Source organism: Vespa crabro, unplaced genomic scaffold (assembly GCF_910589235.1).
Source record: "Vespa crabro unplaced genomic scaffold, iyVesCrab1.2, whole genome shotgun sequence".
Classification (NCBI taxonomy): domain Eukaryota; kingdom Metazoa; phylum Arthropoda; class Insecta; order Hymenoptera; family Vespidae; genus Vespa; species Vespa crabro.
The window spans coordinates 1056481-1074638 of record NW_025813595.1 but is presented as its reverse complement, the minus strand read 5'-3'; positions in this window follow the sequence as shown (position 1 = coordinate 1074638).

Here is an 18158-nt window from a genome sequence, read left to right as displayed (position 1 = left end):
TTATCGTTATTATTAATATTAATAATATTGATATTATCGATATTATTACAATAGTTATTACTGTTATTATCGTTATTATTGTTATTAGTATTAATATTTTGACCGAAATTATCGTTAATATTATTATTATAATTATCGATATTATCTATATTATTGTTATTATTATTATCGTTATTATCGTTATTACTGATATTATTGTTATTATGACAGATATTATTAATGCTATTATCGTTATTATCGTCATTATTATTATTATTATTATTATTATTATTATTATTATTATTATTATTATTATTATTATTATTATTATTATTATTATTATTATTATTATTATTATTATTATTATTATTATTATTATTATCATCATTTCGTTATTGTATTTATTATCGCTACTACCGTTATAATCGTTATTATCGGTACTATGGTTAATATCTTTATTATCTTTATTAATATTAATATTCTTATCTTTATTATCGCTATTATCGTTATTATTCATATTAATATTATCATTGTTATCGTTAATAATATTATTGTTATCTTTATTATTGTTATTATTGTTATTATTTCTACTATTATTATTGTTATTATTGAAATTATTTTTAATATCGTTATTATTGTTCCTTTTATTAATATAATTATTATCGTTATTTTCATTATTATCGTTATTATCGTTATAATCGTTATTATTATTACAATTATAAACATCGTTATCATTATTATTGTTACTAACAATAATATTATTATTATTATTATCGTTATTTTCCTTTTATTTTAATCGCTATTATCGTTATAATCGTTATAATTTTTATTATTACAATTATTAGTATCGATATTATCATAAATAATGTTATTAATTTTATAGATATTATCGTTATTATCGTCATAATTATTATCGTTAAAATCGTTTTTATGGCTATTATTTTTATTACTTTCATTATTACTACTATTGTAGTACTTATTATCGTTATTATACTTTTTATTTTTAATAATGTTATTATTACTTTTATTATTATCCTTATATCGTAATTATCGTTATTATCGTTATTATTACTATTATTATCGTAATTATCGTTATTATTACTATCGTTATTATCGATATTATCGTTATTATGGTTACTATTATTATTATTATTATTGTTATAATTATTATTGTTTTTATTATAGTTAATATCTCTATTATTATTATTATTATTAACTTCATTATTATTATTATTGATCTTATTCTTTTTATAATTATTGTTATAATCGTTATTATTGTTATTGTTATTACTGTTAGTATTGTTATTATCATAATATTACTGTTGTTATCGTTTATATCGTTTTTATCGTTATTATTGTTATTATTATTATCGTTATTATATTTGTTATTATAGTTATTATCATTTTAATCGTTTAACTTCATTACCGTTCTCATTATTATTTCTATTATCGTTATTGATATAATCCTTATAATTGTTATTGTCGTTATTACTTTAGTATTGTTATTATTATTATCATTGTCATCGTTATTATCCTTATTTTCTCTATCTTTATTATTTTTATAGTCCTTTTTGTTGTTATTATTATTATCGATGACATCGTAATTATCTTTATTTTCGATATTATTATTATTATTATTTTCATCGTTACTGTCGTTGGTATCGTTACTAAAGTTAATATGGTTATTATCTTGATATTAAATATTAATATTATCGTTGTTATCGTTATTATCCTTATTTTCGTTATTATTAATATTAATACTATTTGTTTTTTTTTTTGTCATCTTTATTAGTATTATCGTTATTATCGTTATTATCCTTAATGTTGTAATTATTCTTATTATTATTATTATCGTTATTATCAATATTAATGCTTTTAATATTTTCGTTATTAACGTAATTATCGTTATTAATTTTATTATTATTATCGTTAACTCGTCATTTTCGTTATAATTGTTATTATGATGATTATTAACGATACTATCGTTACTACTGAATTCTTAAGTATAGTTATTACCGTTAATATAGTTATTACTGTTAGTATTATTAATGTTATTATCAATATTATCGTTATTATTATTATTGTTATTATCGTTATTATCGTTATTATTTTTATTATCGACGCTATTATCGTTATTATCCTTATTTTTGTTATTTTTCCTTTTATTGTTGTTGTTTTTATCTACGTTATTGTAGATTATTGTTATTTTTAATATAGTTATTATCGATATTATTGTAAATATTATTATTGTTATTATAGTTATTATTGTTTTTATTGATATTTTTGTTATTATTATTATCGTTATTAACGTTATTATAGATATTATTATCATCGCCATTACCGTAATTATTATTATTGTTATTATAGTCATTATCGTAATTATTGTTATTTTTGATATTATTATTATTACTATTATCGTTAATATCGTTATCTTTATTATCGTTATTATTTTTATTATTGACGCTATTATCGTTATTATCCTTATTTTTGTTATTTTTCCTATTATTGTTGTTGTTTTTATCTACGTTATCGTAGATTATTGTTATTTTTAATATAATTATTATCGTTATTATTGTTAATATTATTATTGTTGTTATAGTTATTATCGTTTTTATTGATATTTTTGTTTTTATTATTATCGTTATTAACGTTATTATAGATATTATTATCAACGCCATTATCGTAATTATTATTATTGTTATTATAGTCATTATCGTAATTATTGTTATTTTTGATATTATTATTATTACTATTATCGTTATTATCTTTATTATCGTTATTATTGCTATTATTATTATAATTATTATCAATATTATAGTTAATATTATTGTTATTATTATCGTTACATCGTTATTTTAGTTATTATCGTTATTATTAATATTGTTATTATAGATAATATCGTTCTTATCTCTATTATTGTTATTATTATTATCCTAAATATAGTCATTATCGTTATTATTATTACTACTATTATCGGTATTATCGTTTTTATTATTATCGATATTATTATTATTATCGTTATAATCGGTATTATTGGTATTAATAATAATCGTTATTATTAATATAAAATATTATCGTTATTATTGTTATTATTACTATTAATGTTATAGTTACTAATAATATTATCGTAATTAACGTAATAAACGTTATTATTATTACTATTATTTTTATTATTATTATTATTATTATCGTTATTATCTTTATGATGGTTATTGTCGATATTGGTATTATTATTATTATCATTAATATCGTTATTATCGTTATTTTCGGTATTATTATTATAGCTATTATTGTTATTATCGTTATTAATGTTATTATTATTATTAATATTATCGATTTTAACGTTAATTATATTATCATTATTATCGATATTATCGTTATTATTGTTATTGTTATCATTGATAACATCGTTATTATTATTAATATGGTTATTATAATTATCGTTATTATCGTTAATCATCTTATTATCGCTCTTAACGTTATTAGTGTTATTGTTGTTATTATTACTACTATTATTATCGTTATTATCGTTATTGTCAATATTATTGTTATTCTTACTACTATTATTATCGTTATTATCGTTATTATCAGTTATTATAATAAATATTATTATCGTTATTAGGATTATTATTGTTATTATCGTTATTATCTGTTTTATAATTGTTATCGTTATTATCGTTGTTATCTTTATTATGATTAATATTATTATAGTTATTATCCTTATTATAGTTATTATTAGTATCATTGTTATTATCGGTATTACCGTTATTACTTTTATTATTATTATTATTATTATTTTTATAGATTTTTAAATAGATATTATCGTTATTATTGTTATTACTATTACTGCTATAGCCGTTTTTATCGTTAATACCATATCGCTATTATATTTATTATAGTTATTAAGGTTATTAATATTATTATTATTATTATCGTTATTATCTTTAATGTTGCTATTATTAATATCGAAATTAATGTTATTTCCTTTATTATTGATATAGTTAATATAGTTATTAACCTTATTATTGTGGTAATCTTTATTATCATTTTTATTGTTGTTATTATTATTGTCGTTTTATAGTTACTGATATTATTTTTATTATCGTTATTATCGTTGTTATTGTTCTTATTAGTCTTATTATTATAGCTTTTATCTTTATTTTCGATAATATCTTTACTATCTTGTTATTATTATTAATTTTATTGCTGTTATTATGGTTATTATCGTTATTACTATTACTAATATTGTCGTCAATATTGTTAATACCATATCGATATTATATTTATTATAGTTATTATTGTCGTTATTATTATTTTTATAGTTATTATCGTTATTATCCTTATTATTGTTATTATTGTTAATATAACTATTATTATTATCGTCATTATCGTTATTATTATTAATATTATTTTTATTATTATTATTGTCGTCATTATCTTTAATATCGATATTATTATTATTATTATTATTATTATTTTCGCTTTATCGTTATTATCGTTATTGTAGATATTGGTATTATTATTATTACCGTTATAGGCGTTATTATCCTCATTATTATTATTATTTTTTCGTTATTATCGTTATTATCGTTATTATCGATATTATTACGATTGCTATTATCGTTAATATAATTATTGTCGTTAATTTCTTTATTATTATTATAGTTATTATCGATATTATCGTTATTAATGTTATTATAATTAGTATTATCATTGATGTTAACGTTAATAATATTATTATTATTATAGATATTATCGTCATTATTGTTATTGTTATCATGGATAATATCGTTATTATTGTTAATATGGTTATTATAATTATCGTTATTACCGTTTATTACCTTATTACCGCTATTATTGTTATTAATGTTAGTAATACTACTATTATTATCGTTATTATCGTTATTACTATTATTATTATTATTTTTATGCTTATTGATATTATCGTTAATAATGTTATTTTTATTATCGAAATTATCATTAATATTATTAATATTATTATCGATATTATCGACTTTATCGTACTTATTATTATCGTTATTATCGTTATTAGTGTTATTATTGTTGTTATTAATATTATAATTTTCGTTATTATTGTTATTTTCGATATTAATATTATTATTATTATTTTTATTATTATTATTATTATTATTATTATTGTTATTAGCGTCATTATCGTTTTTATTTATGAAATTATTGTCGTTTTCATCGTTATTACTGTCATTCTATTTATTATCGTTAATACCTTATTTAAATCATTTTTTTTAGTTTTTTACGTTATTATCGTTGTTATTGTTATTAATATTATATTTCTAATCGTTCTTATCATTATTATAGATTTTATTATTTTGATAAATCTTGTTATTAACGTTAATTTTGTACTTATCGTTATTATCGTTAGTATCGTTTTTATTGTTATTATAATTATCATTATTATTTTTATTATGATTATTACTATTATTATTATTATTGTCATTACCGTTATTATTATTATTGTTATCATGGTTTATATCGTAATTAATGTTATTATTATTATTTACGTAATTACAGTTATTATCGCTATTATTCCTAATATCCTTATCGTTGTTAACGTAAATATAGTCATTAATTTTATTATAGTTAATATCGTTATTATTGTTATTATCATTAATATTTTAAGTATTATTATCATCTTTATCGTTTTTATTATTTTTATTATTATAATTATTTTCCTTATTATCATTATTGTCGTTATAATCGTTATAATTGTAATTATTATTATCGTGATTATCGTTATTATCATTATTATTGTTATTATTATTATCGTTATTATCGTAATTATCCTTATTATTAATATTACTAATATCGTTATTATCATTATTATCGTTATTATTATTTTTATTATTTTTATAGATATTATCGATTATTATTATCGATATTATCTTATTTATCGTATTTATTATTATCCTTATTATCGTTCTTATCGTTATTATCGTTATTATTAATATCGTTATTATCGTTATTAACGATATTATTGTTATTTTTTTATTATTACTTTTATTATTATCGTTAATATCGTAATTATCTTTATTATTTTTACTATTATTATTATTTTCATTATCTTTTTTATCGTTATTTTACTTATTATTTTTAATATTGTTATTATTACTTCTATTATTATCGTTCTTATCATTATAATCGTTATTATCGTTACTATTATTATTATTACTATTATTATTATCGCTATTTACGTTATTAACCTTATTATATTTATTAATATTATCGTCATTATCGTAATTATCGTTATTAACTTTATTATTTTTATTATTAGCGTCATTATCGTAATTATTATTTTCGTTATAATCGTTATTATCGTTATTATCATTATTATCGTTATTATCGATATTATCGTCATTATTATTATTATTATCGATATTATCAATAATATTGTTATTAGTATTATCGATATTATCGTTACTACCGTTATTGTTATTATCGTTAATATCGTTTTTATCGTTATTATTGTTATAATTATTATCTTTGAAATAGTATTTATCTCTATATACGTTAATATTTTTATTATAATTTTCGTTATTATCGTATTTATCTTTATTACTGTTTTAATTATTATCGTTATTATCGTTAATAACGTTAATATCTTTATTAATACTAATATTTGATTGTTATTTTTGTTATTATAGTTCTTATCACTTTTATCGTTTTATCTTCATTATCGTTCTTATTATTATTAGTAAAATCGTTATTATCGTTATTGTTATAATCCTTATAATCGTTATAATCGTAATTATCCTTATAATTGTTATTATTATTATCGTTGTCATCGTTAATATCTTTATTTACTTCATTATTATTGTTGTTCTTATACTTATTATTATTATTATTATTATCGTTGGAACGTTATTATCCTTACTTTCGTTATTATTATTATTATTTTTATCGCTATTGTCGTTGTTATCGTTATTAATGTAATTATTATTATTCTTATTTCATTATTATCGTTCCTCAGTTCGTTATCAGTGTTTTATTTGTTATTTTAGTTATTATCATTATTATTATTATTATTGATTATATCGTTGCTATCGTTATTATCCTTATTTTCGTTATTATTTATATTAATATTATTATTTTTGTCGTTGTCATCGTTATTAGTATTATCGTTATTATCGTTAATATCCTTAATATTGTTAAAACTTTTATTTTTATTATCATTATTATCGTTATTAATGCTATTATTATTTTCGATATTATCGTAACTTTCGTTATTAATTTTATTATTATTATCGTTATTAACGTAATTATCCTTATAATCGTTATTATTATAATTATTATTATTGTCATTATCGTTATTATTGTTACTATAGGAATTATTAATATTACTATTATTGTTATTATCGTTATTATTATAATCGTTTTTGTCGTCATTTTCGTTATTATTGTTACTATTATTATTATTATCGTTAGTAACTTTAATATCTCTATTATTATTATTATTCCTATTGTTAATATCGTTATTATAGTTATTAACATTATAACCGTTATTATCGTTATTAATATTATTATTATTATTATTATTATTAATATCTTTATTATCATTATTATGGTTATTATTATTATTACTATTGTCGTTATTATCGTATTTAATATAATTATTGTTACCTTTAATAACTATAATTACGATCTATTATATTGTTAGTATTATAATCCATATTATCGTTATTATCGTTTATAACGTTATTAACATTAGTATTACTATTATTATTATTGTTACTGTCTTTATTATTCCTATTATTATTAATATCGGTATTATTGTTAATATTGTTATTATTATTATCCTTATTTTCGTAAATATCGTTATTATCGTTATTATTATTATTATTATTATCGTTATTACCATTATTATCCTTATTATCGTTATTATTACGATTATTGTTATTAACGATGTTATCGCTATTATTGCTATTATTATTATCGTTATTAACTCTATGATCGTTATTATTGTTCTCTTTCTTATAGTTATTATCGTTATTATTGTAATTGTTATTTTTATTATTATTGCTATTATCATTATTATCGTGTTTGTCGTTAACATCGTTAGTACCTTATTATTATATTTGTTATTAACGTTATTATCATTATTATTATTATTACTAATATCGTTACTATCGTTATTATTATAATCGCTATTATGGTCATTACCTTTATTATTGTCATTATCGTTATTATTATCATTATAATTGCCGTTATTTACTTATTTATAGTTTTGTTCGTTCTTATCCTTATAATCCTTAGTATTGATATATAATTATTATAATTATCATTAATATCGTTGCCATCGATATTATTGTTAATATTATTTTATTTCTGTCCTTTATTATCGATATTATTGTTATAATTATCATCGTAATTATCTTTATTATCGATATTATTGTTTGTAATGCTATCATTACTATTGTTCTTATCGTTATTATTGTTTTTAGTGTTATTATTATTAATAATATCGTTATTATCATTATTATCGTTCTAATTGTTATTATTATTGTAGCTACTGTCGTTTCTATCGTTATTAACTTTATTATTATTATCCTTATTATCGATATTTTCTAAATTTTTATTTCTATTAATATTGTTATTATCGTTATTATCGTTATTATCGATATTATTATTATTTTTCTTATCGTTATTATCGCTATTATCGATATTATTTTTATTATTATTCTCGATGTTTTCGTTATTATATATAATATCGTTTTTAATATTATTATTATTATCGTCATTATCGTTAATTTCGTTATTATCGATTTTATCGTTCTTATTATTATTATCATAATGCTTATTATCGTTAATATTGTTATTATCGTTTTTATTATTACTATTATTATCGTTATTAACATTATTATCCTTATAATCGTTATTATTGTTATTATTATTATCGTTATTATCGTTCATAACGTTAATGTCTTTATTATTACTTTTATTCTTATTGTTAATATCAATATATCAATAATCGTTATTATTTTTATTATTGTTATTATTATTATTATTAGTATCCTTATTATCATTATTATTGCTCATAACGTTAATGTCTTTATTATTACTTTTATTCTTATTGTTAATATCATTATTATAATTATTATAATTATAATCGTTATTATCGTTATTATTTTTATTATTATTTTTATTATTATCGTTATTTTCGTGAATATCGTTATATCCTTTGTTATTAATATTATTATTATTATCGTTATTATCGTTATTTTCGTTATTATTATTATCGTAAAAATCTTCATTATCGTTATTATTGTTAATATTATTATGGGTATTATTATTATTACTATTGTCGTTATTATCCTAATTAATGTTATTATAGTTATCATTAATATCATTAATATCGATTTAATTCTTATTATTATAATCGATATTATCGTTATTATCTTTATTACAGTTATTATTATTATCGTTATTATAGTTAATAACGTTATTAACATTATTATTACTATTATTATTATTGTTACTGTCTTTATTATTCTTTTTATAATTAATATCGCTATTATTGTTATTATTGCTATTATTATTATCCTTATTTTCGTTAATATCGTTATTATCGTTATTACTATTATTATTATTATCGTTGTCATCGTTATTACCACTATTATCGTTATTATTACGTATATTGTTATTAACGATGTTATCGCAATTATTGCTATTATTATTATCGTCATTATAGTTATTATGGTAATTATTGTTATTTTTCATATTATTATTATTATTATTATCGTAATTATCATTACCATTATTATCGTTAATATCTTTACTATCGTTATTATTGCTATTATCATTATTATTATTATCAATATTATCGGTAATATAGATGTTATTATTATCGTTTCATCGTTATTATTGTTAATATCGTTATTATTAATATCGTTATTCTAGATAATATCGTTCTTTTCTATATTATTGTTATTATTATTATCGTAAATATCCTTATTATCGTTATTATTAATAATACCATTATCGGTATTATCGTTGTAATTATAATCGTTATTATCATTATTATCGTTATTATCGTTATTGTAGTTATTAGTATTATTATAACATGTACTATTATCGTTATTATCGTTATTATTATTATTTTTATTATTATCGTTTTTATTACTATTATCAGTATTATTATTATTATCGTTATTGTCGTTATTATTGTTATTATTTTTATTATCGTTGTTATTGTTATAATTATTGTAGTTATTATCGTTATTATTGTTATAATTATTATCGTTATATTCGTAGTTTTTGGTTTTATCATCGTTTATATCGTTAATTTTTTACTATCGTTATTCTTTTTATTATTATTAAATTTATTATCGTTTTTATCGGTATTATTAGTTTTACTAATATCGTTTCTATCGTTTTTATTATTTTAGTTATTATAGTAATAATCGTTATTATTGTTATCGTTATTATCGTTAATTTCGTTATAAATGTTATTAATTACTACTATTATTATTGCTAATATCTTTATTAATATTATTATCATTATTGCCGTTATCATTGTTATTATTATTAACGTTATTATAATTATTATTTTTATTACTATTATTATTATTATTGTCATTACCGTTATTTTTATTATCGTTATCATCGATAATATTGTCAATAATGTTATTATTATTGTTACCGTTATTGTCGCTATTACTGCTATTATTGCCGATATTATTATCGTTATTAACGTAAATATATTTATTAATCTTATTATGGTTAATATCGTTATTAACGTTATTATCGTTATAATCGTAAGTATTACCAATTTATCGTTTCTATTGATATTATTATTATAATTATCTTCCATGTTATCATTATTGTCGTTATTACCGTTATTATTGTAATTATTATTATCGTGAATGTCGTTATTATCGTTATTATTGTTATTATTATTTACATTATTATCGTCATTATTGTTATCATTATTATAAATTTTATCGCTAATATCATTATTATCGTAATTATCTTTCTTATTGAAAATATTATTATCGCTACTTTCGTCATTATCGTTGTTTTCTTTATTATAATTATTTTTATTAACGTTATTATCCTTATTATCGTTATTATTATTATCATTGTTGTTATCTCTACTATCGTTCTTACTTTTATTATTATTATTATTATTATTTTTATAGATATTATCGTTAATATTGTTATTAATTTAATCGATATTATCGTTAATATTGTTATTATTATTATCGAATTGATCGATATTATCTTATTTATTATTATCATTATTATAGTTATTATTACTATTATCGTTATAATTACTATTTTTATTATCTTAATTATCGTAATTAACGTTATTATTATTACTATTCTTATTATTGTTATAATTATCGTTAATATGCTTATTATAGTTATTTTCATTATTATTATTATACTTATTATCGTTATTATCGACGTTAATGTTATTATTATTATTATTTTTATCGATGTTAACGTAAAGAATGTTATTATTTTTATCGATATTATCGTTATTGTCGTTATTATTGTTATTATTGTTATTATTAAACTATTATTATCGTTATTATTGTTTTAACGTTATTAGTTTAATAATTGTTAATATTACTACTATTATTATCGTTATTATCGTTATTATCAGTATTATTGTTATTACTGTTATTATTATTATTGTTATAATTTTCCTATATATATATATTTTCGTTAATAATGTTATTATTATTATCGATATTATCGTTAATATTGTTAATATTATTATCGATAGTATCATTAATATTGTTAATATTATTGTCGATATTATCGGCTGTATCGTATTTATTATTATCCTTATTATCGTTATTATTGTCCATATTATCTTTATTATTGTTATTATTATTATTATTATAATCGTTATTATCGTTTTAGTTATTATTACTATTATTATCATTGTCGTTATTATCATTTATATCGTTATTGTCGTTATTATTGTTATTATTATTATCCTTATTTCCTATATTATCATTATTATCTTTATTATTACAATTATTATTATTGTCATTATCATTATTATCGTTATAATCACTATTACCCCTTATTATTATTATTAGTTTTATTGTCGTTAATATCGTTATTATCGTTATTATCGTTATTATTTTTATAAATATTATTTTAATTATTATCATTATTATTGTTGTTATTGTCATTGTTGTTATTTATAATATTATTATTATCGTTATTATCGTTATTATCGATATTATTATTATTATTATTTTTATAATTATTATTGTCCATATTATCTTTATTATTGTTATTATTATTATTTTTATAATCGTTATTATCGTTTTAATTATTATTACTATTATTATCATTGTCGTTATTATCATTTATATCGTTATTGTCGTTATTATTGTTATTATTATTATCCTTATTTCCTATATTATCATTATTATCTTTATTATTACAATTATTATTATTGTAATTATCATTATTATCGTTATAATCTCTATTACCCCTTATTATTATTATTAGTTTTATTGTCGTTAATATCGTTATTACCGTTATAATCGTTATTATTTTTATAAATATTATTTTGATTATTATTATTATTATTGTTGTTATTCTTATTATTGATATTATAATTATCAAAATTATCGATATTTTCGTATATATTATGGTTGATGTTACCGTTATTAGTGTCATTATAGATATTATGACTATTATTATTAGCGCTCTTTTCGTTATTATTGATATTCTTATTATTATTATTATTCGTATTATTATAGTCATTATTATCTATATTATTGTTATTATTATTATTATTATTATTATTATTATTATTATTATTATTATTATTATTATTATTATTTCAGTTATTATCTTTATTATTGTTATTATTATCATTATTAATAACGTAATTATTGTTCTTATCGTTTTCATTATTATTACTATTATTATTATTATTGTTTTTATCGTTATTACTATTATCCTTATTATCGTTGTTATCGTTATTATTGTTAATATTATTTTCTTTATTAACGTAATTATCGTTATTAATTTTATTATTATTATCGTTATTATCGTTATTTTCGTTATTATCGTCATTATTGTTTCTATCGATATTATTATTACTACTATCGTTATTATCTTTATTATTATTATCCTTATTATTGTTATTATCGTTATTACTGTTATTACTTTAATTGTTACCACTATTATTATCCTTACTATCATTATTATTGCAAACATTGTTAATATTGTTATTATTACTTCTATTAGAATAATTATCGTTATTAACGACATTTATGTTAAAATTATTAATATTATTATCACTATTGTCCTTGTTATCATTATTAATGTTAATAATAATATTATTATTATTTTTGTTATTATAATTTAATCGTTATTATCGGTATTAGTATTATCACTATTATAGAAAATATCGTTATTATTAAAATTTTTATTTTCATTACTATAGTTATTATTTCTATATTTATCATTATTTTTAATAATATCGTTATTATCGCTATTATCGTTATTATTATTATTATAATTATTATTAATATAATTATTGTCGTTATTACTGTTATTATTGGTATTATTGTTATTATTTTAATCGTTGTCATCGATATTATCATTTATATCGTTATTATCTTATTATTATTGTTATTATCTTCGTAATCGTTATTACCGTTATTTTCGATATTATTTCTATTACTATTATTATTATTACTATCCTTATTATCGTTATTATTGCTATCATTATTAACGTTATAAACGTTATTATCGTAATTAATTCTATTATTATTAATGTCATTATCGTTATTACAGTTATAATCGTTAATAGTATTATTATTATTATGGATAATATTTTTATTATAGTTTTTATTGTTTATACTGTTATTATTGTTATTATTACTACTATTATTATTATTATTATCTTTATTATAGTTGATGTTGTAATTATTACATCTATTATTATAATTATTATCCTTTTATCGTTATTATTGCTCTTATTATTAGCATTATTAACGTTATTATCATTATAATCATTATTTTCGTTATTATTATTATTATTATTACCGTTATTATCTTTATCACCGATATTAATGTTATTATTTTTATCGTTTATACAATTATTATTCTTAGTTTCGTTATCATTATTATTATGAATAATGTTATTATAGTTGTTATCGTTATTATTGCTATTATTATTATAATTATTATCGTTATTAGTGCTATTATAGATATTATTATCATCCTCATTATCGTTATTATTTCTAATCGTTATTATCGTCATTATTGTAATTATTATTACTATCGATATTATTATTACTATTATCGTTATTATCGCTTCATTATTTACGTTATTATCTTTATTAAGGTCATTATTGCTATTAAAATTATTATTATTATCGATAATATCGTTATTATAGATAATTCGTTATTTTTTTGTTATTATTTTTAATATTATTATTATTGTCTCTATTATTATCGTTATTATCGTTCTAATCGTTATTATTTTTATTATTATTAATGTTATTATCTATATTATCGTTATTATCTTTATTATCAGTATTATAATTATTGTCATAAATATTATTATTGTTATTATCTTTGTTATCTTTATTATCGTTATTATTGTAATTATTGGTATTATTACTACCATAATTATCATTATTTTCGTTGTAATCATTAATATTATTATTATTATTATTATTATTATTATTATTATTATATTATCATTATTATTATTATTATTATTATTGTCGTATTGTCGTTACTGTTTTTATGTTTATTGTCTTTATTATCGTTGTCATTGATCTTATTATTATTAATCTTATAGCTTTTATCGTTATTTTAGATAATATGGTTATTATCTTTATTATTTTTATTTTATTGTCGCTATTTTTGTTATTATCGTTATTACTATTACTGCTACTGTTATCGTTAATACCATATCTTTATTATATTTATTATAGTTATTAATGTCGTTATTATTATCATTATTATCGTTATTATTTTTAATATTTTTATTAATACTATTATTATTATCGTTATTATCGTTATTATTATTAATATTATTTCTTTATTATCGTTATTAGCGTTATCAATTTTTTTTATAATTTCCGTTATAATCGTTATTATCATTATTAACGTAATGAATTTTATTATTATTATCTCTATTACCGTTATCATTTTAAATTTTAATATCGTTATTATCGTTATTACTACTATAATTATGATAATTATTATCGTTTTTAAATTATTATCATTATCATCTTTAATATTGTCAATATTATCGTTAATATCGTTATTGTTTTTATCGCTATTATCATTATTATCGTTATTATTATTTACGATATTATCGCTATTATCGTTATTACTGTAATTATTGTTTTTTATTATTATCGGTATTATCGACAATACTGTTGATATTATAATCGATATTATTGTAAATATTGTTATTATTATTATCGATGATTTGGTTATAATCGTATTTATTATTAACGATATTATCGTTATTATCTTTTTAATAGTTATTATTCATATTATTGTTATGTTTCCATTATTTTTATCGTTATAACTATTATTATCGTTATTATATTATTATTATTATTATTATTATTATTATTATTTTGTCATTATTATCTTTATTATTGTTATTATTATTATTATCATTATTCTTATCTTTATAATCGTTATTATCGTTATTATAGTTATTAATGTTATTATTATATTCGATATTATCGTTAATATTGTTATTATTATTGTCGATATTATCGTAATTATAATTATTACTTTTTTTATTACTACTAATATTGCGGTTATTATCGTTTTTAAAGTTATTATTCTTAATATTATTAATATTACTACTATTATTATCGTTATTGTCCTTATTGTCGTTTTTATTTTTATTATTATTAATATTATTATCGTTAGAATCTTTTACATCGTTAGTATCATTATTATTATTATTATTACCATTTTTATTATCGTTATTATCAATATTAGGATTGTTATCGTTATTACCGTCATTATTATAATGTGTATTATAATTATTATCCTTAATATTGTTTTTGTTCTAATTATTATTATCGCTATTATAGTTAGAATCGTTATTATCGTTATTATTAGTATTATTATTATCGTTAATATCTTTATTATCATTCTTATTTTTATTATTATTAACGATGACATCGTTATTATAATTACTTTCGTTATTATTATTATTATTATTAATGTTATTATCGTTGTTATCTTCATTATCGTTATTACTGTTACTATAGATATTTTATTATTATTCTTGTCGTTATTATAGTTATTAGTGTTATTATCGATATTATCGTTAATAATGTTCTTATCTTTATTATTATTATTATTATTATTATTATTATTATCGTTAATATCGATATTATCATTATTATTATTATTACTATTGACGTTATTATCAATAATAATTTTAATGTCATAATCGTTATTATCGTTATTATCCTTAATACGATTATTATTATTATCGTTATTATCGTTATTATTAGTATTATTATTATCGTTATGATCTTTATTATCGTTCTTATTTTTATTATTTTTATCGATGGCATCGTTATTGTACCTACTTTCGATATTATTATTAACATGATTAATATTATTATCGTTTTTATCGTTATTATTGTTATTACTATATTCTTTCATATCGTCATTATTGTTATTTTTATTTCCATTATTATCGTTATTATTGCAATTATCATTATTGTCGTTGTTATCTTTTTAATCGTTGTTATTAAAATCGCTATTATCTTTATTATCCTTATTATTATTATTATTTTTATTACTATCGATATTATCGGTAATATTGTTCTTATTTTTAACGACATTATCGTTTATATCGATATAATTATTATTGCTATTATCGTTATTATTGTTATTATTGTTATTAATATTATTATTTTATTGTCGCTACTATCGTTACTATCTTTAACATGATTTTAATTATTATCGTTATTATCGTTATTGCCATTAATAACGTTATTATCTTTATTTTTAGAATTATTATTATCATTTTTATCGTTATTATCGTTATTAATATTATTAATACTATAGTTGTCACCGTTATCATACTTACCTTCGCTATTATTATTATTATTATTAATGTTGTTATCGTCGTTTTCGTTACAATTGTTAACACTATTTTCGTTAATATCCTTATTATTGTTGTTTTTATTACCTTTATTATCGTTATTATTGTAATTAGTAATAATGTTATTATTATCGTTATTATGGTTATTATTTTTATTATCGTTATTATCGTTAAAACGTTATTATTGTTATTATTGATATTAATATTATTATCATTATTATTATTATTATCTTTATTATCGTTATTATCGTTTTTAATGTTATTACTATTAATATTATGACTGATATAATCACTACTATTGTTATTATTGTTATCGTTATTATTTTTACTTTCGTTATTATTATTATTATTATTTTATATTATTATAACGTTACAATTGCTATTAGTATTTTCGTTAATATCGTTGTTATTGTTCCTTTTATTATCGTTAATATCCTTATTATCATTAATATCGTTAGTAACGTTATAATCGTTATTATTATTACTATTATAAACATCGTTATCATTATTATTGTTACTAACAATAATATTATTATTCTTAATATCGGTATTATCGTTATTTTTATAGTCGCTATCATCTTTATGATTGTTGTTATTGTTATTATTAAAATTATTAATATCGAAATTATCGTAAATATTGATATTAATATTATCGATATTATTGTTATTATCGTTATTATTATTATCATAACATCGTTTTTATGCCTATTATTGTTATTAATGTAATTATTAATACTATTTTTGTTGTTATTATCGTTATTATCGACATTATCGTTATTATTGTTATTAATTTTATTATCGTTACTATCAAAATTATCGTTGTTAATATTATCAATAATGTCGATATTATCGTTAATATTATTATTGTTATTATCTTTATTATCGTTACTATCGTTATTATTATAATCGTTATTATCGATATTATCGTTCTTATGGTTACTATTATTATTATTACAATTTTTAGAATTATTATTGTTGAAATTATAGTTAATATCTTTATTATGATTATTATTATCTACGTCATTATTATTATTATCGTTGATAATGTTATAATGGTTATAAA